This window comes from Haliaeetus albicilla, chromosome 16, assembly GCF_947461875.1.
Source record: "Haliaeetus albicilla chromosome 16, bHalAlb1.1, whole genome shotgun sequence".
Classification (NCBI taxonomy): Eukaryota; Metazoa; Chordata; class Aves; order Accipitriformes; family Accipitridae; genus Haliaeetus; species Haliaeetus albicilla.
In genome coordinates this window covers 432,525-454,630 of record NC_091498.1, presented here as the reverse complement: position 1 = coordinate 454,630, position 22,106 = coordinate 432,525, and the positions used below count along the sequence as shown (strand labels likewise).

Genomic DNA, 22,106 nt, shown 5'->3' with positions numbered 1-22,106 from the left:
AATATGAAAGAAATCAAAATATGTCAGAGAGTTCTTCAATGTCATCACAGACAAACAAGCCCCAGCCTGGTCAATATTGTGTCTTCCACCTGTCATTTAGCAGATTCCAGCTTTATTTCAAGCCCTTTTAGAAAGTATCTGATACTTCGTAAGAACTCTGGACTTTTCTACTGATGTAATCTAATCTGTACATTAAACCGGTTGCTGAGTTAGAACTGTTAGAAGTTCTAAGGTGACTAGGTTAACCATCATGGTTTCCAAAAGATTCTCCTAGATTCATAATGTGCTGAAAACATTTGCTTTTGTCTAAATGTCCTGATTCATAGAATCATAGAATGGTTTGGATTGGAAGGGACCTTTAAAGGTCATCTAGTCCAAACCCCCTTCAGTGAGCAGGGACATCTTCAACTAGATCAGAATGCTCAGAGCCCCGTCCAACTTGACTTTTGAGTGTTTCCAGGGTTGAGGCATCTACCACATCTCTCGGCAACCTGTTCCAGTGTTTCACCATCCTCATTATAAAAAAATTTCTTCCTTATATCTAGTCTATATCTGCCCTCTTTAGTTTAAAATCATTATCCCTTGTCCTATTGCAACACACCCTGCTAAAAAGTTTGTCCCTACCTTTCTTGTAGGCCCCCTTTAAGTACTGGAAGGCTGCTATAAGGTCTCCCCGGAGCCTTCTCCTCTCCAGGCTCAACAATCCCAACTCTCTCAGCCTTTCTTCATAGGAGAGGTGTTCCATCCCTCTGATCATTTTTGTTCTTTCTTAAATGTCCATTTTTTAGATGTCAGATTTGCAGCACTTTAGAACCAAAAAAATTCCCACCAAAAAAAAAAATCAAGCTACCTATAAGTCATCTTTGGCATTACAGAAGTATGAGGGTCCGAGCTGAGCCAGCTAAGCACCACTTATTTACTTGGACACCAAAACATTTTGCTGTGGTTCTGAGGTGCTGTGGCTTCCAGCAAGAGCAGAGAAAACTGCAGTTGCTTCAGAGCATTCGGAGGTAGTGAGGGACATGTCCAACTACCTCAACATAGGCACTGGAATTGGGGACGTTTGGCTCAAAGATTAGTTCTGTAGATTAAATTAGCTCTGTAGTGATTACTTCTTCCCTCTCCAAGTATCTATGAAATTCTAAAAATTCTCACCTATTGTTAAATGAGTTTCCAGACATGTTTTAGCTTGGCAATTCAGATACTCCATGCACAGGTATCACCCAACTGATCAGGTGATGGGTACATACGTGGATTCCCAAAATGAACTTTCAAATGGGGAAGCAGAGTCAGAAAAAAGGGGGAGCAACTTTCAGGATACTCTAATATGGCCATAGTAATAAATCACTTATAGTCCCCCAAAACTGCACTCTGCAGGCTGAAATTAGAAGCATAAAGGAAAAATTTAAACCCAGAGCTAGGGAAGTTACTGACAGTTTTAGTTGTTACTGTTTGAGTACCTTCAGAAGTGACTATCAAGTCTGATCCTGCCATGACATCTGAGAAGTCCCAAGAGGCAACAGTTCTGACAAACTGTCAGAGCCATGAACACCCTCAATTCCAGCTGAAGTACCACAGGTGCTAAGCACCAGTGCACGCAAAAGTGGCACTTCTCTCAGTCTCTGCACTAAAGGGTTTACGTGACTTATTTTCCTCATTGCATCATTTCCTCATTGCACCTTTGTTGCAGGTTCAGATATATAAAAAATAGAAATTAATACCTACTAAAGGCTGTAGAAGACAGTGTGAAGCTACTTTTTAAACTATTATATGACTGACTCATTCACATTTACTTGGAATAGACAGCCTGAGATGATAGAAATAGATCCCCAAGAGGTATCATGCCATAATGTTGTGCACTGAAAAGATGCATTCTAATCTCCATTCACACTTGGTGTCACAATTAGATTTTGTAGTCAGTAAGCTTAATATCTTTTAAACTTTCTCTGACATTGCAGATTTCTCTCTGTTTCCCATCCAATTTATCCGCCTTTTTAAAAAGACAGTAAGAATAAACTTTATCCTTTCTCTTTGGAAAGCAACAAAAATGTTCTCCTCCTCTTTGAACATTATTTTTTAGATATTTATGTAATTAAACAACAAAAATAACAGAGAACTTGCATTATTCTGATACAGAGCTGATTTGGTGTTGGCTTGAATTCCTGTGAGGTACAAGATGACCTGCCCTGTAATATAACAGCCTGAAACCGGGTGCTGTTTTATAATGTTTATAATTACAGAAATACTTAACTATTTCATGCAATATGACAAATCAGCCTTTTACATTTATTTGAGACCTCCTGCAGAAAACAGAGTACTACAAGTCTGTAGCAAATAATTTAGTTTAATCTGCTTGATTCATTCAGTGTGTCTTTCACTTCTAAGACATAATTTCAAATCTAGCCCAGACCAAACTGACAGAAAATCTTTGTGATCTGAGTCATGGGAAAGGTCACAGTTAAACAATTTTGTAAGCTGTAGTCTGACTTGAACCACAGCAGCCCAAAATGTGGAATAAGTAACATAGTCACAACACCTACAGCCATGAAATCTAGCATCCTTGATCTTCCTATGCAACATAACATTACTGACTGGAATCCTTACAATCTTCTAATGAAGATAAAATGTGCAGCTCCACTATAGACACAAGCCTGCTTGTTCTCAGATGCCTTTTTTGCTCGCCCCGTGACAACCGGATGGTTCAGTGGGGTTAGATGTTGCTCATCTGCTGTTTCCAATGCACTCCGGAGGCCCTCGTGTACTTAACTTGTGACATTACCACCTGTGTCTGGGGAGCTGACCTTTTCAAGCCGGAATGGCTGGCAGCTGTGACACAGGTTACATCTCTTCAGTGCAAAGTCTGTGACAGTCACTTGACCCTCCTTAGCACTAAGCAAACGCATTGTCTGTGGACAGAAAGGAGAAAATGAAGCCTCTCTGCTTTATGGATTCCTCACCTTACGTACACTGAGCCATTTATCTTTGCCTGTGTGCCCCATGTACGGTCATATTTATGCACCTGTGGGGGCTGTAAGGAGCTTATTTATTATTTGTTTTCATTTAATGATCTCTGTCATTCTCCCCTAGGAATACCCATATGCACTATGCAAATCATATGAAGCCCCTGGCAATAGTGAGAATGCCTTAAGCAGTAATATCGGGTACATTAGCTCTTTGAATGTAGGCAACCTGGTTACTGAACTAAGTACTCCCCTGCACTTCCCCCTCAGCCACCTTCATTTGCTGATAGTGTCATTCCCTTCCCTGACTTACAAACTAGTTAGGGCTTGCTCCAGGCTCCGTTTCCCCCGAACTGTAGCACTGAGGCCAGTGGTATCCAAATGGTGGCCTGTGAACCCCCTCATCTCTACAGAAAGCAGGCTGTTTTGCACAATGAAAGCTTACAATGTCGTGCCAGGAGAAGAAAAGCAAATCAAACACTTTTCTAGCAAACATCTTTAATTTAGGCAATGACTTTGACTGGATGATAGGGGCATTGTATGATCAAATACCTGAGGAAAGATGGTGAAAGAAGAGGCCAACAAATCATAATTAATCCCTATGATAAAAGAGCATCGATAATATGGAGAGAAGGTGTGAGAATTGACAAGAATTCCTTCTCTCTAACCACAGCATTGCAGAAACTTAGGGACAGTGGATTGATCCTGAGACTTAGAAATGTGTGTTTCTTTGCAATGACTTCTTCTATAACCTTTACCAATTCACTTAGCCTTTCTAAATCACATTTTCATATCTGTGATACAGGTGTAAAAATCATGTGTCACCACTGTAAAAATCAGTGAGGTTTGAACTGCAAACAAAAACACAATCACTGCTTTTGTTAAGGGAAAAATTTGATGTTTCTCATAACCCCTTGTCATGTGCTTTATAGTGCCCAGAGTGTGACAATCTTGCTAAAAGTCAGATCTAACAAGTCAAACAGTACTTTCAAATGCATTATTTTGAAAATATATACTACATTTCAACTTATCCTTCATTATCCCTATCCCTGCCTCCTTTTAGCTCTCTACATTGCCGCTTTGCTATTCTAGTCCACATGATCTGCACTTTGATTAATTAATTTATTCTGATTATTTAACTCCTTTTTCATTTTTCCATATTCTTCTTCCTTGATTTTTCTTCCCTTATCTCCCTGTCAGTCTTTTCTTTGTATCACTTTCTATTTCTGCTCTCAAGTAATTGTTTTTCTTTTCATCTCTGCTTCTTCCATTTATTATCTTCATATATGGAAAAATATACACTAACACCTCCAGAGAAAATAATCCACAATGCAGACACTCAGTGAGAGAGGAGATCCAAAGAAGCTGCAATGCTGAAAGAGATCTAGCAGAGACAGCAAGCTGAAGATTAGATATGGTTTTGCAAGAAGATATGGCTACAGAAAAGGCTAATGAAATCTTGTCAACATATGCAGAGGCATCACCTTGTGTTACAGACCAGAGAGATTTAAATCCAGCCTTATAGGGATTTCTTGTTAGCACATATAGAATACTACATTAGGTTGTATGTAATATGTTGCCTTAGCAATACACCCGCCTATCCAGGTATTTATATAGATTGTATCACCAATATTCACTAAGGAACCACCAACAACCTAAAGGGAATTCAAAGAGGATCAACAGAAAAACAACAAGAAGCTGAAAGGACAACAGTAAAAAATGATGAAAAATGTTGAATAGCATTCTTAGCTTGGTCAAGGAGGGGTTAAAGAGCTTGCAAAAAAAATTAGCAAAAATAGAACATATTATCAAGGAGGTAGAAACGCATTTTCACACCATGCACAAAGAGATAAAAATGAAAGCAGGATAACCTAGGTTAAACTTAATGAAAAATTTGAGGCTGTGGAAGAGTCTCTCAGGTGAGAGGCTCGTAAGAGCCATCATTTGGGACTTCAATGGCAAGATAACAGATTTTATTGGGGTTTTTTTGGTGTCTCCAACCACATGCTGAGATGCTACACTTCAAGAAAGTTTCTATTAGAAACAGTAACTTACAGGTTAACTTGCACCCAGATATTTAGAATCTCTCTCTAAAACATTTAAGTCAATGAGCGCCTCATTTGAGTGACTTTCTTCCAGATTCACTCCCACAGAAATCAACACAGCATAAAAACATGGAAGTTATCTTCCATTCAGCAGCAGTAATGTTGTTCGAGGTGCATGTTCAACCTTGAAGCATAATGAGCTTTATCTGCTACTTGACCATGCTGTAAGTCAGTGTTAATAAAAATATACTATAAATAATTAACTGTAATTTAAATATTCACATGTTGTTGGGGGCAAGGCCTTTTATCAGACAGTTGAAGATACATTAGCGAACCCGATATATTTCACCAAGGTTAACTTTATCCTAAAAATGCTACCCTAGTGCATAGAGTAGTAAGATATCAGAATGGCCATCAGACAGTTTGCTAATATATAACTACATTAGTCTTACTTGATAAACTACAATTTCAGAAATGGTTGATTCATACGAGCAAGCTTTAAAAAATAACGGAAGCATTCATTTCATTTGATTAATGCTGATATGATGCATTTATTTATTTATTTATTTATTTATTTTTAAAGGCATTCTTTCTTTTTTTATACAGGAAAGTGATTTTTCTTCCACAGCATTGGAAATGTCACCTCAAATTGTCACTTGAACATAGAATTGCTCCTGAGCCAAATGATACCGTGTATAACTGCAAACATCGTCTCCCCCAGGTGACTTTAGGAGCTAGGGTTTGCTTTTCTGTAAGTGTTCAGATATGTAGCTTTGCCTCTGGAGCTGAACAGAAAGCCAGCATTGAGTGTATGCTCTCCTACCCATATGCACACGTAACTTTATATTAACATGATCCATACCCACACGGTGATAAAACTAAACAAAAAAGTCTCCGTCTAAATATAGAAGTGATGCTGGAAAAAGCTCTACGGATCTCCCTCTGCATGTAGTCTTACTAAGAGACTCCTCTCCCTGGGTGAGTATGCAATACTGACAATGAATTGGATTCAGTGGTGCTATTAACCCCCTGCTATGAAAATGCAATATGAAAACGTTCCTAAGTGCTTTGAAAAAACCACGAACTAATAGTTGGGGTTTTTTTAAATCTGAAATACAGAAAGTAAAATTTTATAAATGTGAAAAGTCAATGTTCCAATAGCATTGTTAGTTCATTGGCATTTCTCATCTGTAATATTAACTACGCAAGCTTTTCTCGTTAAATGAACAGTCTACTGCCTTCCATTTCATGTTAAGTTTATTTACTAAAGTATACAAGACAGACTTAGTAGTTAGAGAAAGGAGGCATGGTTAGCCATGCCACCCTGAGATACCATTGAATACTTGGCTTTTGCAAAAAAAACCCAAATAAACAGAAAACCAAACTCAGTTACTGAAAGAAATCATTTCATGTACTGAAAAAAATAATTTCTTCACAATACAGTTGCAGAGGATGAGCAGTAATAAGTGCAATCAGGTTTCCAACAGGGAAATGAATCACAAATGCCATCTCTAATTGATTTGGCATGAGCGGTCCAGCGCAGTTCAGCAACACGATGGCCGTGTATTCATGTCCTAATCCTGCACGTGAGGACTTAGGGCCAAATTAAAAAGTTTGCAGTTCTCACTTCATTTCAGGAGGGACTTCACTCACCTCTTTCCAGTACATCCTATTTGCATTAATAAGAAGTTAAATACCTGCCGTTAATGCAGGTATGGCTGCCCAGTGTCCAAGAAGATGTAAAATGTGACTCGATGTAGTTTATCTGTTGGATGTTTTCAAAACAAAGGACTTCTGCTAAGCTTTCCAGAACAGCTCACATCAGGAAGCTTTGGGTTTGCTTCTCCCTCACATTTTTTTTCCATGGTAAGACCCCAAGTACCACAACCTTCTGCACAGAACACAAAGCATTGTTCTTGCAGTTCATTTGCAAGCGTGCAACACTGACAAACAACATTCAAAACATCCTTCAGGAATTGGGTCTTTTTTTCCCATTATCCTGCAAGTAAACCAACAGAAGAGCTCATACAGAGCAAGCAGAAGGAAGAGCTCACTGTAGAACAGCTGGGTCCACTCATGCGTACCTGGGTTCATCCCAACAATTTGGCACCACTTCGTACAAACACTGACTAGGGACATCAGCTCCTATTCAGGAACGGAGGCAAATTTTCCCCCCCTTTCATTCTGGTTCATACATTTCCGTCGATATTATTTGTTCTGAATTAATCCAGAGCTAATCAACAGCTTAAAAAAGGAACAACACACCAAATAGCAGGTTTTGCACTTACTTCCTAACCCTTATTCTGTTTCCCATTATGCGTAACAAGTATGTAAACATTCCATATTTGGAGCGAACGATTAGTCTATGGTTTGCACAAAGGAAAAGAGGTAGAAAGTCCAGATTTCATTCCTGAGTTTGCTACACTAGTGGGTAAAGTACTGTCTGTCTCAAACAGCCCACCCATATAACAAGAATAATTAAACTAGCAACTGACAAAGTTGAATCAGTAAAGTGTTCTGAGATCCCTGAATGACCAACACTAGGGGAAAAAAAGTGTACTACTGTACAGTGAAAAATCACAGCCATATGGATACAGGAATGTCATTTTTGTCTTAAAAACAAAAGCAAGAAAGGAGGATTATGTTACTTCTCTTGAATGGTTACAAGATATTTGTTACCAGAGCTTATGCTGGAAGGTCATGGCTATCCCGACAGGCTTGCCTTTCACTGAACTAGTTTTTAAAAAGTAGGTGGGTTCAAGAATCATGTTTTAAAATCACATAGGGAGTATTTCCAAGTTCATCTCCTGAACCTGTGACACAGCCTTTAAGTCACCTTCCTGGTATTCAAAACTTCTGTTAAGTCTGCCCTGTTTTAATTACTGGGCAGCCACTGCCTCAGGATAAATCTAATAGGCTTTTTGGCACTGTCAGATTAAAACTTACCTATCAGCTCACTGCAGTGCTTTAGCTGTCCCTAAATCTGTACTTGGGAGAGAATTTATGACCAGGAATTGCATTTTGCAAAATGATTAAAGTTACCAAACATCCATAAAAAGTTGCAGTTGTAGATATCATTTTTTTGAAAGTCTGCTTAATTTATGAGAGGTGGAAGGTTTATTGTCATTTAGAGTCCACAGTGATGCAGCAATTTAGCATTTTCCTGAAGCTATACACAGCTGCTGTCTCATTTATGATTTTTACATGTTTTTAAATTGCCATGTTTGTAACTGGCGGCGTCTGCACACTGGGAGGGGGGAGGGGGAGACAGACTCTCCTTATTTTTCCCCACCCTGTTGTTAAAATGCGAAGCAGGTCATGTTCCTTCTAACAAGATTGTGAACTATGCAGTGAGCTTCAGCTCTTACTCCAAAGACATAGTGTCCCTCTCTCCTCTCCACCCCTCTCCCCGAGTGCTGCAGGACAATAAAATTAAACACAGATGTAAACTCCTCTGCTGCCAGTCCAGCACTGGAGATCCTACATGCTGCAAGGACAATGTACTGCCACATCAACACAAATGGGAAGTGTTTTAGTCGGCCCATTCCCAGCAATGGGAGGCTCTGTCTGACAGACACAAGCCAGTGACCTGCACATCCATAAAGCAGAATCCTTTAGCCTTGCAGGAACTTTAACTCTGTGTTCCTAACAGAAGACATCCTCTAATTCTGCCCTGCATTGGTGTTCTTACCCACATTACAGGCAGCAGAGGAAAGGAAGGTTTCCATCATCAGCTTACAGTCAATTGCCCATCATTTTGAAGTAACAGATGAAGTGTTTCTCTGGATGTTATATCCACATTGTGATGTCAGGTTCTCTGTGCAAGCTTCCTAAGAGGACAACCGCTGTCTCTTCAAGAGCTACAATATAGCATCAGAAGCCTTATGCAACTCAAATTACACTTCTTTCAGTCATCCTGACAATCTTCCTCATGGCTTAAGATTCCTTCCCCTTAGATAACTTCCTGTTTTCTTCTAGATCTCACATCACTTACCTCTCAGTCCACTTCCAGCCAGGTATGTACACTTTGAAGCCTGTCAGATGGAAACACTTCAACAGGCTTATCACAGGATCAGAGAATGGTTGAGGTTGGGAGGCACCTCGGGGGGTCATCTGGTCCAACCTCCCTACTCAGGCAGGGCCACCTAGAGCCAGCTGCGCAGGACCATGTCCAGGTGGCTTTTGAATATCCCCAAGAACAGAGACTCCACAACCTCCCTGGGCACTCTGTGCCAGTGCTCGGTCACCTGCACAGTAAAAAAGTCTTTCCTCATGTTCAAACAGAGACTCTTGTGTTTCAGTTTGAGGCCATTGCCTCTTGTACTGTCAATGGGCATCAGTGAAAAGAGCCTAGTCCTGTCTTCTTCACATCCTCCCTTGAGATACTTATACATCGATAAGATGGCCCCCGGAATCTGCAGCTTAACAAAGACTCTGCAATGTCATCAGGTAAAAAGTAATATTTGTGCTGTTCATTTGCACCTACTGCTTGGTGTGAATAGGCAACTCAGTATAATATCAGGTAATGGAGTAGCATCTTTCTATGTTCAGAGAGTGTATGTATCAAAAGCTAAGAAGCTCTTAATTTGCTTACAGTTCAAGCTTTTGATTCTGCATGCAGGTCAGTTCCTTCCCCACTGTGAGGTAAATTCACTCTGACCCTTCAATAAACAGAGACCTGGACAGTTTTGATTAAACAGCAATTAAAGCTACCAACGCTGTGTTAAAGAAAGACAATGACAATTGAAATTGAGTCAGTGTAAATGCTGGACATGGAAAATGTGCAAATGCCCATTTGGAAAATGTTTATTTATTATCTATTGCTTTAGAAGATTTACTCCCATTTGCAAATTGAGCCAGCTGTGGACATGAGATTGGACATAAGATGTCTTGATCACCATCCACGTCCTTTCAGCTGCTCTCCATACAGTTTGCAGCTTGTTAACAACTGAGGTTCTCACAAGCATCAGCACTGCCATGTGCTCATCAAAACCAAACCGTTGATACTTCCAAGGTCAAACTAGTGTAATGCACAGACCTCCAAGCTGAGAGATGTGCAACACAGTACAGGGATGCCTCACCTATCTACCTATCCTGCTATTATCAATTCCTTTATCTTATTTTGTGTTAGTTCATTTTTTCATTTTACCAAGCTAGACTTGTGTTTGTAACTGAAAACTAATTAAAGGTATTTTGATTTATCTCTGTAAGAAATCCAGTCTCTCCCCCTTGAGCATTAGAATTTTCCAGCTTAATTGAATTCTACATTGTGTTTATGATGTAATTTTAAGAATCCCTAAAAACAAACTCGAAAGGCTCTTTTCATTACTTCTGAACCTCTTCTGCAACAGGCGGCGTTTTATCTATGGAGAAGGCTGGAGTTCCTGTCAATTGTAATAAAATCCAAATGCTACTTAATAACTGGAGTGAAGTCAAAAGGAGCCACAACAATGAGGAATTAGAGATTAGCAGCAGTAATCATGGACTAATTGAAACAATAACCTATTAACTGGTGTCTTGGCGGTCCTTGCAGACACAGGAAGCTGTATGTAACTGAAGCTGGCATTACTAAGCATATAGACTTGTCCTTCTTAATGAAATCCTTGTATTGCCAGGAAGAGACTTCACACTTTCCCTTTCTGTGAGAATATAAAATGCTAATCACTGGCATTTAGTTAAGTTTCACAATCAGGAGCACATTTCTTGCTAAAGAACTACAAATTAGCTTTTTTTTTTAAAAAAATACAGTTTAGCTCTGCAGCTTTACCGTTAACAGTCACGGAGATGTAAACTCTTGCTCTGTAAGCAAATTGTTTTGTTGTCTGAGTTTGTTTCCAGAGTAGGTAGATGTCATATCATTAAGATATGGCATGTTTAAGTAATTAAATCAATATTAATAGAGTGAACATTAACATGTCAGCTTCAGCAAAGCAGCTACAGGGGGTGTTTGGGAAGGTCACCCCTTTCGAGGATGCCCAACAGTATCAGTCCTGTCCAGCTTATAGCGTAGGGCAATTTACTGTATGAGGGAAGCTGTTGCCATTGTGGAGTGTCCACCGCAATGCAGGAAACATTTCTGTCACTTGACAGAAATTGAGCATCTGCCCTCCCTTCATTCTCCAAGAAAGGAGGCAGCAGATGTTTGATTAATAGATATGGCTAGTGCCCTTAGCCATGTCAGCAATCCATAGCCAAATAATTCACTGCAAAACCCTATCTACCTGTGCAAAATACGGTACCTGTTTGCTAATGCAGCTGATACTGGAGAAGAAAGACCTGGCAGAATTCAACCCTCCAAAAATAAACAACCCTTGGAAACAAAAAGTGGGGGAAAATGTTAACATTTACCTCAATAATTCTAGAAAGGGACCCTGCATCAGCACAAGCTGTCCTGTATAATATCTGTGCCAGAGTTGACAGGCTAGCAGCCTAAAAACCATAGACCAGAGCAGTATATGATGCAAATGTTGTCCATCATAAAAATCAATGGTTCTTTTGCTAAGTGGTCAATATTTATTTAGCTTTAGCATTGTTTAATTCAATGCATCAATTAAAGATAGTGTAATGTCTGATTTGGTCCCAAGCTGCTGTTTCTGTTTGTCGTTACCTCATCTGTTTGATATCACTCATGTCTTTAAGTCTCTGCTCTTTTGTCCCCTTGCATAACTCAAGGACAGGAGTAATTGACGTAAAACTTTTAAAAATTAATTTCACCGCATATGCCACTAACAGAGAGTGCAAGTCCTCAGAATCATTTATAACTTCATCGTGATTGGCCCTGACAAAACAATACCTTAAAAACTCACGAAAGTAAATTATGGTCCAGGCAAATGGCTGAATGCGAGTTGGGCCCAAGGCTTGGAGCGCAGCCAGGCAAAAACAAAGTAATGCGCTTTTGATATTAATAACAGAGATGATATTGATCCGTAAGCCACTGTCACTTCTATGCTCAGGCAAGGAGATTGCTTCAGGCATTTAGTCCACTGAAAGCCACTTTCCATATAGGCCATTTAATTCTGGGAGTCTTTAATTATATGAAATGGAGCCCAGTTAAAGGGCCAGATACCTATTTACTCATCTTGAATATGGGCTGTGATTCAGGAAGCCGTCAAAAAGGTATATAACTCAATTCTTAGATTTCAAAATGTAGCCGTCTTTTTGTATGTTTATTTCATCTGTGTATTTCTTTGGCTCAGAGCCTGCTGGGAATTTGTAGGTACATGGACTCAAATTATAGGATGATATTTTTTCAAAAGACCTGAAGCTAATCTTCTTCTTTTTTAAGTTTCTTTTTTTTTTTTACACAACAAAAGCAGCAACTCAGATAAGAAAGTCAACCTCTCTTACTAAAACACAGGATGTGTTAGAAAAGAGACAGTACATCAAAGATCTACAGTTTGAAAATATCCCATCACATGTGCATTTGCACACACCTGAAAATGTACTTGTTTTCCTCAAACAAAAGTGATCAGATTTGCATAAATAAATTACTTGCCTTAAATCTACTCAAAGAGGTTGTCCCTTGAAAATTTTTCCCCAGGGAAGGATACTGAGGAGTGCCAGGGATTGCTTGTATTCTTGCTGTGTCCCTACCTGCTCAGAGGACAGAATTTTCTAGTGCTAAGGGAAGGGGGAGTGCTTATGGGACTGCAGAAAAGGGAAGCCAGGGTATCCAATGCTGATGAAGGTCTACTGCAAAACTATACTTCTATTCGACTTCTACCTATACACATGACCCTAATCAAAGATCCCTCTTTCTAAGGCCGGAGTACGTTATTTTCTGTAGCATGAATTTATTACCAACAGACTGAAGTAACCATTTTACTATATTGTTTTAGGTCTTACACATAAGCTACCTGAGGTGTTCAAATCTCTGTGCTTGTCATTAACTAAGCTCATTTTGGAAGATAATGTTCTTCTCTCTCTCCTGTCCAAGGGGCACGAGTACAACTTTCCATGGTCATTTCCACCCTCATTTTTCATTCCTCATGTCCCTCATCAGAGAATTCTCCTACAACATGTTCCCTTGCCAGCCTGGTGGGACATCATTCTGACAGCATGTACGTATCAGTAACTAAATGGGGCAATGCAGGAACTAGGTGCTGCTTCTACAACATGAAAGATACGTTTGCAAAGTAACATACAATTTGAAGGCACGTCTCCACATAAATCAGCAGGAGGAAGAAAAAAACCAGTAATGTCCCAGAGCCCCTGAGGAATGCACACGTACCACAAGCGCAGCAGACACAGAAGCTCACTGTATTTCACTAGCCTTCAAAAAGGTTTGCTGTCTCAGAGGCAATTCTCAAAATGGACAAAAATGCCAGTTTTGCCATGTCCTGCCATAATGAGAGAATCCCCAGAACTTATAAGAGGTGGGTAAAGGGAAATGGTAATTTAGGAAAAGGGTTTTCCTTGATCACTCCCTCATCTCTGAATAAAAGGCACAGCACCAACACTAGAAGAGCCACGCCAGATCAGTCTAAGGAGCCATGTAGATCAATATTTATTTTCCAACAAAGATGCACCATATTCACAAAGATGGTTTTCCCAAAGTGAGGCACTTGCACTCCAGGTGCACTAACCCCTTCAGTTTCCCTGGATGCAACAAACTTGACTGTGCTGTTTGTCATAGCAGGGGACTAAATACATAGCAGGGGAAAAATACCTCCCTTCTTTACAAGATTAAATAGATTAGGATGCTTAGCTTGCAGAAATTAGCAACGGAGGACAATGATAGGGGCCTGTAAATCAGTTTGGGGAAAATGAATGATTACCATTAGCCCAACATAAAAGCTACATCTCTTCCCCCCTACCCATCCAAAATGGTCAGGGAGAGAGCATTTTTAAGAAGGAAAGAAGCATTTTTTTCCTGCAGCATATAATTACTTTGTGAATCTCACTGCTGCATGCTGTCATGGAGGCAGTAATTATAAAGAGCTACCAAGAAGGGATTAGACAAACTCACACTATTTTTCACATACAACTTGATGCTAGGGAATCCCTCAAACCAGAGTGTATAAGAAAGAAAAGACCATTTTATAATTAAAATCATACAATCATTTAGGTTGGAAAGGACATTTAGAGGTCACCTGGTCCTACCTGTGCTTGAAAAAGAGCTAATTTAAAATCTGGATTGTTTTGCTCAGGGCTTTGTACAGGCTGGATAGCCTTGCCCAACCTTGTCCTGCTTCTAATACATTTCCCTAGCATCTGCTTGCTACTGATATCAACATGTAAGATACCGGCTTAGATGGTTGGGGCCACAGAACAGAGGGCCACTGAATCACAATGGTCTACTAACTAACAACAGGAATCTGTGGTAGCCTCTCATAATTTAATACTGCTCATAACATGTTTTGAGGACAAAAAGATGAAAATTTGTTTGGTAGTAATTCCAAGGCACTATCTGAACAGTATGCATGTCGTCATTTCGAAGACTTTCACACTTCTCATTGACACTTTGTGGTCTCAAAGTGGCAAAGGATCACCAAAACTACTCACTTTAGACTGTAGAACTCATTAACCTTATGAGCTCAAATTATGTCCCAAATGAGAGGAGTTTAAGAAAAATCAATTTTATTGCTAGTCTTTGTATCACAACAATACATTTCTCTCTGTTGTAAGCAGCTGCTGCAGCTTATAGAGCTGACTGAGGAAGGCTGTGTTGCATGTAACTTTTCTCCTGTAACTTTGAACAGTTTGTCTGTTGGGGTGATTTTAAGTGGAAAGCTTTTAGCTCCTCAATCAGTGTGGAGGGTAAGTTCAGTTCTCACAGATGGGTAAAAAGGGTCCACCAGCTGACACATTAAAAGACTTAAAATTATAAATCTTGCCATGTTGTGGTGGAATATTATAGTCATTCTGTATATACTTGGGGTCAGAGAGAAGAAGACAGGAGCAATCAAGATCACCAAGAAATGATTAATTGTTTTTGTTGGTAAATTCAGACATTAGAGAGGCTGCAAGAAAGGGAGTCTGTTGATTTGTCTGGAGGGCACGCCTGCTGCATTTCTCAAATGGATATATTTGGTACAAAATGAGCAAAACACCAAAAGACAAAATGTGTCTGAAAACAGTAAAGAACAAAAACAGTGTTGCAAATGCTACCAGCCAAGTGTCCACAAATATACTGTCTGCAGTCAACATTCATTCAATTTAATAAGAGTTAGTTGGGAAGGAGAAAGGTAAAAGGGATTTGGTGCATACATTTTTTCCTCTGTAATCTGTATGTTTCTCTCTTAATTTCTGTAAATAAACAAGACTGCCCATCTGCCTACTTTGGGTGAGGTGTTTGCGTGCCCTCTTACATTCTCTCCTGGTTTTTGACTGGAAACCTCCCAAACGAAAGAGTTAATTCACTTTCTATATTAAATATTTACATAAAAATGTTCAGGAAGGTGTGTGTAAATTATAAATAATGTAAGGCAGGACTGGTCTTGGTTAGAGCTAAGAGACCCAAATTGTATCATCATAATACATTATTCACATATAATGCATCTATTCTCCTCCATTAGTGTTACTAGAAAAAGCCCCTGAGTGCTTAACTTGAATTTGGAAGAGTGTAATAAATGCGAGATAAACAAATAGCAGTGGGGATGCATCTGTAGTTAAACAAGTGTAAATTAGAGCTCAGCCTAATTCCTCCAAACTACACATAGGACAAACATGACGCTCTCCAGAAACAAGAGATCAGTTACAAACTGCAAGACGAAAGACACAATAAATCCAAATAATTTGATTTAGTTCCCCCCTATCCTCCCCCCTCAAAAAAAGGTTTCCATAGAGAACAGCATTCTGCTGAATTTTCTCCAGCAAAGTTACACTTAAATACTCTTTGTGTTGTGACAGAAAATGACAAATGTAGAAAATAGAAATTTAAAATCACACTTGCTCCTAATGCCCACTATGTGTGCCCCTTTTACTTACACAAGAACAGAAACATACTCTGAGTCCTTTTCTACTGCTGGCCTCTGCTATACAGCTCATACCATATAAATGCATTTTAAAGTAAGTGACTTATAAAAATGTTATCGGTCTTCCTTTTTAATATAAACCACAAATATATGCATGAAAATGTGAAAGTACCATGAGTGGGCTACAGTGCATAGGTATTTACTCAGGACTGTGTCTGCTCATGCCTAGTTTATACCCATTTATCTTTGTACTTCTATTTCCTGTAAGCTTTAATAGGTGGGTTCTACCCCATTCCTCCTCCCACCCTCGAGATGGACAGAAATTCTACTCTCCCTCCCACCAGTGGGCTCAGTTCCTACCATTTTGAGGTCCTCAAAATTATCTGATAATTTTGAGATCCTCCAACTTTGTGTGGTGTCAGTGAGAGACATACACAGCTGAGTATGTGCCCTCTAAAAAGGTCTAAGGCACCAAGCTGAGTTTCCCAGAACAGAGGCACCCAGCATCTCTGGTCTTTGTACTGAGTTTTAGTTAACAGAAATATCACCTGCATCAACCAGGTGAACAGAAATGGTCTTATCTTTGAAATACCTCCTTTGTTATTGCAATTTAATCTGTGACTATTCTCAAACCATGCAACTTTTAAAAACATTCTCTGATCAAATCCAATCCTCTTATTTCCTTTTTTGTTTATTTTTTTTTTTTAATCTTTTGAACAGAACCAATGGAATGGAAATTTCCATCCTCTAAGCGGCACTCTAAACAGTGGAAATTGGTTTGGGAGTGAGACTGGAAGTGGGCAAACCCATGAGCTAAGACTGAGTGTTCCCAGAGCATAGAGAGTGGGGAGACGAGAGGCTGAAGCAGCTGATGATGAATTTTTGTGTTTCCCCATGCTTCTACTTACAGCTTCAATATACAGACCTGGAATCACGTCACTACAAATCACCCCAAATTCTTAACCTTGGTCTTGACAAACATAAAGCCAAAATGAAGAATAAAAAAACCTAAACTGCAATGTAAAATTATACATAAAAAAAGTATGCGTGTTTAAAAGTTAATGGATGAAAAACTTACCACAGGAAAAACTCTCATTAAAAAGCACATATGTAAAAAAGTCACGTTTTCAGCAGGCCTCATAAATGACTAAATCCCCTGCAGAACTGGCCAAGGGTGCCAGGTACAAACACAGCCCTCCACCCAGAAATCAGAGTCTTTAAATAGGCTCCCTGATATCAGACAATCAAATCCTGATGACAAGCGAACTGGGGCCTGAACCACTCCAAATACTGGTCAAACACTGGATCCCTCTGGTCGACCTGTGAACCAAATGGCAGCAGTGAGAGGAACAGACCCAGACACAAAAGAAAAGGCAAGAACGGAAGACAAGGCATTCATGTTGGCCTAAAGTGAAGAGGGAAAGCAGACATGGTAAATCCTTGACAGAGGGACACATTTCCGTGACAGGCACTCTGCAGACACGATTCCAGTCTCCTGCAAGCACAGGAAAGCCATCCCTGTTGCTGTCTCACATTTTCTTTTCCACTGGAGAGCTTCTTTTCCCCAGGCCCAGAAAAATATCATCAGCTGCTGACTACTGAGAGCTTGAGAAGTGATTTATTAATTTTCCACTTGCTTTCAGCTTTGGAACATGACTGTACTCAACAGCAGTCATCTGACTCCTTGGGCTAGTTTTGCCAGGTGTTTCCTGGTGCCTCGAGCCTCTCTTTTTCACACGGGTTTATATTGCTGCAATATACAGAATTGTTTCAGTAGTTCTTGGGGCAATTTTTAACTTTTTTGGTATTTTCCTAGAAGTGAAATAAATAAATGCCCCCTTTCAACAACACAAATATTTCTGCCTGTTTGGAGTTCTGACTCATTTCTCTAGGTAACACTGAAATAACTTATATGTAAAAGCGACTTTGTTTATGGAGCCAAGCAGGCACAAGGGAGTACCTGTTGATGAAAGGATAGCTTCTGTGGCCCACGTTCTGCTGACTAACACAGCAGAGGCCTATTTCACACAGTGAGGGTGGCAAAGTCACTTAATTCAGACAGTCACTTTCTCACTCCAAGTGATTTCAACAGAGACATCTTTCCGTTTTTTATGTATTCTCCCACAATATCCATCCCTTCATTGAACTGCCCACAAGAAGACCATTAAACCAATGCTGGACATTACATTTAAGAGGGACATCATTCAAAGTGTCCTCTGCTTCCACCCGTAGCTCCTTTTAACATGTCTTTTACAATTCATGTACGTATCTCTTTTCTTTGGAGTAGGCTGGGAGGAAGGAAGAGGATTCTGATAGACTAAATACTATTTTTCTCATGCTTTGCAAGCTGCTGCTGGTCTAATAGCAGGGAAGTTGCACACTTATTTGTTGCAAATGGTGATGCAAACATCTAACCTAACCTGAAAAATCAGTATGCATATTAGTAGTGAAAAACAAATGATATGTCACAAAGCCTGAACAGCCACAGTGCTGGGGGGGGAGGTAAAAATGTGTTGCTTGAGGCCAGCTTCTTGATTTGGCATAGGCCAAAGAGCTGGAAAACCCCCATTTTTTTGCAAGTGTGGCACAAAGAATGCAGTGAGCAAACAGTACTCCAGCAACATTATCCATTGACTACAATAGGGTATTTCGGTGTCAGAAACAGAGATCTTGTTTCTGCCACTACCCCACTATGGAATCTCAGGTGTCCTTTGTACTACTGTCTCCTTAGCTGTCAAGAGAGAGAAAGAGTTCCCTAGGCCTGGAAAATGTTTAGAGATCTTCAAGTGAAACTGTTACTGTAAGCACACAGAATATTCTCATTATTAACTATCAGTACACATTAGTGGAACTGCAATGCAGTATGTTCAGTGCAGCAGGTCCTAGAACACCACACTGTGGTGTATAGACATAAAGTTAATATTTAGGCTTAAGCGCTTCTCAGAAAGGCTTCCCAAACAGTAGTTGTTGAAATGAGAAAGTCAGCCACTATGTGAATAGCATTACTGCTGTTCTACAGGTTTTTTTCTTAACTATTTATTCCTGCTAACTATAGATGTTCAAGAAGCAAGCACCTTCTCCAAACTGCAACTCAGTTACAGTTTGAATTACTTTTGTTTGGCAAGGAATTTTGCTGTCAGGATGAGACTTATGGCAGCGGCACAGTCCTTTTGCTTCCTTCCTGCAGAGCTCAGAGACCTTTAGTAAAATAATTAAATTTATTATTAGTGCAAGTAGAACAGGAGTAAAATAGTTGGCTGCTTAGTGGCATGTCTTGAACAAATAACATTTCTAGCACAAGGCAATTGTCACTGTCTGAAGAGTGAGTTGGGGAAACACATATTTAATAAAGAATCTTTAGTGGGAATTTTTAATAGCATTTTTAAGTTGCATTGTAAGCAATTAATAGGTCTTGTGCTGACAAACTGCAGAGTGAAGAACGTGTAGTTGACAAACAAGAATTTCCCAGGACATCGGAAGAGTAGAAAATTCAATAAATTCAGAAAATGCACACTAGGAACACTCTGAAGTCATACCCTGAATATAGGAGGCGTCTAGACAGTAAAGTCTGCACCCATCCAATAGGGAAGGCTAGATAAACTGCTCTGGACATTTCAGGTAAGCTAAAGACAATTAAATCAATTTGCTAATGCTTGACAGGAAGCCCCCCAAAATTGCTTCAACCTGTGAGCTTATGCTAAGAAGTTCTGGCTCTGATACAGTTCCTGTACCTGAAATCTGTGAATGCATCTACTACAGATGTCCAGGGCACCAGAAAACGAGCTACAACTCCACAACAGGAGATAATAAAAACACGTATACAGATCTATGCCCCTAGGTGGGACAAGACAGGTCACATTCTGGAGTTATACCCCAAGAAGGTAGTATGGTAGTATAGTCTGATTAACGTGACTGTCCAGAGAACTTGGAATCAAGTGCAACTTCAAGGTCATGGGTCTTGGGAACAGGACAAGTTAAGACAATCACCATGGGATACAACCAAAGAGGACAGAAAGGACTTGCAGTGAAAGATGCGAATCATGAACAAGTCAGCCTTGGGAATACTGTTCTCCAGACTGGAAGCCAGAGAAGCTTCTAGTCACAAACTACACCAAAAGTTGACTATGCAGGTACCTGAGAAGCAATGATAACAAGTGCAGATCTCAGGACAAAGGTCACAAACTCGTAAGGGTGACAAGACAAACAAAGACTCCAACAGAACTTCAAGAGATTGCCAAGCAATTCTGACTGGCAGTAGAATAAAAAAACATCAAAGAAAATGACTGACATCTGCATCCAGAAACAGGGATTAAGATTTAACTTTATATATACTTGAAACCTTCCCCTCATCCCTCCATGCTTTCTGCTGTAACATACAAATATGGTAGTGGGGCAGAGTATCAACCAGGACTCCAGCAACAGAACTTGCAGCATTCCTTAGGAGTCAAAGGTGAAGAACTAGCTGGGTGGCTCCTGCCAAGAGGAACTAGCTTCCCAGAAGCTGCAGTATTGTTGCCACCCTCAAACAAGTAAAAAACCTAAGTCTTACGAAGTCCAAGTTCTCAGCTGGGAAAGTAAACCAGAGATCAAGAAAGAGTTGTGGCTGAATGCAGCTCTTATTTGCACCCTGACTCTATTCAGTGTCTAGTAGCATGAGTTTGGAGGACGAAAAACAGACAGTAGGTGAGGAATGCCTTGCGGGTATGACAGGAGAGGTAAGGGGGGAGGGTCCCATGCTTAGGCATGCATCATCTTCTCCATGTCTTTCTCAAAATCTGTTGGATGCCACATCAAAAGGCTTTATATGTCACAGAAAATCCTCAGAGCCAAGAAATGTCTCTAGAATTCCTCAACAAAGTTTAAAAACGTTGATGTCACCTGAACAAAAGAACAACGAAACTAAGAAAAAAAATGCTAATAAAGCTTCCCAAAAATCTAGTGCAGAACTATATGAAGGACTCAGCCTCACCATTTTTTTTGGTGTTACAAATTGTTTTGCTAGATACTTCTAAGCTGTATGTTCCTCAGATGAAGGGATACCTTGGTATACGCATACACATACCTCGCTAAAATGTCCAGCACAATGGGACCTGAATTTCAAATGGGCAATGCGTATGTTAATTTAAATATTAGGTAACAACTTTATGATATCCTAGAATACACCACAGGCAAAACCTACAGAAAAACACCCCAGAATCACTACAGAAAGTGGACTTCAAATAGCAAACAATGCCCCCCCCCCCCCCGTAAGGTATTTATCCTCCTCCATTCATTAAAATCCAATTAGCTCCAGAGCCCTTTCCCCAGTGCTGAGGGTTTCTTTTCAACAAAACAAAACAGTATTACAAAACAAAACAACAAAGAACCCTAACCCCAAACAAAACCCTCAGTGTAATTAATTAATATAGAGGCAGATTCATAGAAGATCTGAAAGCACAGTAAGAGCAACAGAGAAATCCCCATATAAGCTACTGAGATTTACATGAGCTGCTGTAAACTGAGAATTACAGCATTACAGCCCTGAACAGATTACTTTACATGATGATGATGATGACGATGACGACTATCACACAGATGTATTTGGCAGTACAAAGATCTGGCAGATCCATTGTCATAGCTTCTCCTACTATTCCAGAGGATTTCCCTGGCATTCATGTGCTGATCGAAAAGTGTGCATGAAATTAATGCACGTATGTATGCCAACATGTGACAATGTGTGTGTATGTAGCTATAGAAGCATTACCAAAGTCTCATTTACTAATATAGTTTAAACAGTCAGTTAACAAATTAAGCAGTATTTTCTCTATCAGCATGTTTTCTAAATACGTAACTCTGTGTTGTTTTCTTCAATCTTTATCATAAGATCTTGGTCTCCCTCTTACTAAAAATTTCATAAACAAATAACTGGAATTACTTATAAACAACCTGATTTAATAAGACATGAGAATGACTATAAAAACCACTCTAGTTCTATTATCACACTAAAATCCGCTAAATTATTCACTAAAGATAATTACATTAAGTGAATTTATAAAGTTGCATAAAATAAAAAGGAGAGGAAGAACCAGACAGATCTGAGGACCTCATATTTTAACAGAATTTCTCCTGAAAAAGTCTAGGTTAATCTCATTAAAATGTTTAGTTTTGTTTATAATTTTTAACTTACAACACCCATCATTAGCAAA

General features: G+C 39.6%; 1 long non-coding RNA gene across 1 annotated transcript in view; it reads right to left on the bottom strand.

Moving 5' to 3' along the window:
* The window catches only part of LOC138689168 (uncharacterized), a 127,713-nt gene that overhangs the window by 84,389 nt on the left and 21,218 nt on the right, over nucleotides 1-22,106 (bottom strand). The gene's annotated exons all lie outside the window — the stretch shown is intronic.